This window comes from Eurosta solidaginis, chromosome 4 (assembly GCF_040869045.1).
Source record: "Eurosta solidaginis isolate ZX-2024a chromosome 4, ASM4086904v1, whole genome shotgun sequence".
Classification (NCBI taxonomy): domain Eukaryota; kingdom Metazoa; phylum Arthropoda; class Insecta; order Diptera; family Tephritidae; genus Eurosta; species Eurosta solidaginis.
The window spans coordinates 87,214,494-87,216,556 of record NC_090322.1 but is presented as its reverse complement, the minus strand read 5'-3'; the positions used below and the strand labels follow the sequence as shown (position 1 = coordinate 87,216,556).

Here is a 2,063-nt window from a genome sequence, read left to right as displayed (position 1 = left end):
TTTTTTTTACCCGTACCGATAAAGTATTCATTCTTTAAAAGTATGCATATACATTTAATTTAATGGCTATAAAATTCAAATACGCAAATGTAGTAGTGTGTAATGTCGTCCCAGTTGAAGGTATCTCTCTGCCGGTTCGAAAGAAAGGGTTTCGAAAACTTCTCCAAACCAGACGAACTCTTTTTCTAAATTACATTAGCATACAAGAGTCTTATTTATTCATTCCCTTAATATGCTATACCGTCAAAATGGACGACTCTTTAGCTTGAGGAGATTGTTTGAATTGATCTTTGTCTTCTTTGACAAATCGTATCATCTCGTCGATCTGGTTGGTCCCACGTGAAGCACACTCCAGAAGCCCTAGACAGCCTTGCAGCGCCAACAAATCGTGTGTCAAACTAACTTCGCGTTCCAAAACACCAGCCAATCTTATAGTCTTTACCCAATTCACCAGTAAATTCGTGAAACTTGGGCGTATAAACATCAAGCAACGCTGACACAACATCAATCATAACACGCATAAATCGACTCTCTCCAATATAACGGGATATAAACGTTGTCAGGCGGGATAAGAAGTTGTGACTACGTCCAGCTAATGCACGATGAAAACCTTTACGATGTATCAGTTGTTGCATGACACCAATTGTTACTTCGGGATTGAAACGTGCAATGGCTGGCATCATCACAGCATCTAAACATTTCACATATTCATACCTTTGTAAATAATTGTCATAATTCGCTAGTTTCGCTTGTAACGGTTCACGTATTTCATGATCTATTTTGAACAGAGCTGAAATGTTGATTTTTTGTGCTGTGACCGCTTCGGCTTTACATCATCCTTCTTCCGTTCGATTTCCCTATGTTGAATGGAAATAAGGCCATCAACCATTCCAGCCACAACAGTTTGATCACCGGGTGCTACACCCAAACTCAGCACAGCATTAGGAAAATCAAGTGTGTGCACAGTTTGATATGTGGAAACATCAAATATCATAACATGACGATCCAAACTACCTGATAGTATACGTCTGCCATTTTGAACCTAGAGGGAAACTTGTTTTATGATGTTGCGAAACTTTTGTCAGGAGTCGACATCCGGCAAAGGCATCCCATATACGCCCTTCTGTGCCACCTGCGCTAATGAACATACCACCAGTTGGTAAAAATAATAACGACTCAACAGGGCTGCCATGATCAATTGAGAACGAAACTTGCTGTGTGCGCGTATCACACATTTTTAATTTTCCCATTATAGGCACCTGAGATAAGGGTATCAGGTGACATTGGGTTTACAGCCCCAGCACGTACCTAGTCTTCATGTTCCGCAAGGGCTAACATTGCTTTTTCTGTAGAAATGTCCCATAGCTTGATGGGGCGATCGTCTGAGAAACTAGCAATATGAAGTAGATCGTGTGTGAATTGCGCTCGATGCACTGGCCCTTTGTGTCCTTTAAAAGGACGAAGCACAGTTTTGCTGGGTGGATCGAAGAGTTTTACCCAGCCTTGCTCATCGCCAGCCACCAGTCAACGTCCATCTTGCCGAAAGGTGCCGCCATATGCAGTTGCTTGAAAGCTTGACAAATTTTTTACCACTAATTTCGTTATCGGATTGTAAATTTGTACGCGCACTGAACATGTTACTGCAAGGTAGTGCGGTTCTATGGGACTGAAGTCAACGTAGTCGATGGCATCCAATTCTTCTAATAACGTTGGCACGCTTAATTGCTTCCGGTATACGGTATCAGGAGTAACAACTTTCCCAGTTTTAAAGTATTTTTTTGTATTTAGCGGTTTAAAGGAACTCATTTTATTTTCTAGGTTGGTCTTTGCCAAATGTGTGCAAACAAATCGACAGCTTTCACTTATTCTGAAATAGGACATTCTACAACCAAAGTCTGAGAAAGGCCACTTTTCAAAAGTTTGCAGATAGGGAGTTTTCGAAGCGCAGCCGCGATAGGATACTGAAGTCAACAGTCTCTATGATGTTTTTAAACCAGCAGCCTAGGCCTTCACTCAGGGGTAGACTTGTGTACACATACATAACAAATGCGGGTTAAACATTA

General features: G+C 41.3%; 1 pseudogene; it reads right to left on the bottom strand.

Moving 5' to 3' along the window:
• Nucleotides 1-235: 235 nt before the first annotated feature.
• On the bottom strand, nucleotides 236-1,806 carry LOC137250159 (U3 small nucleolar RNA-associated protein 15 homolog; annotated as a pseudogene).
• Nucleotides 1,807-2,063: the final 257 nt, after the last annotated feature.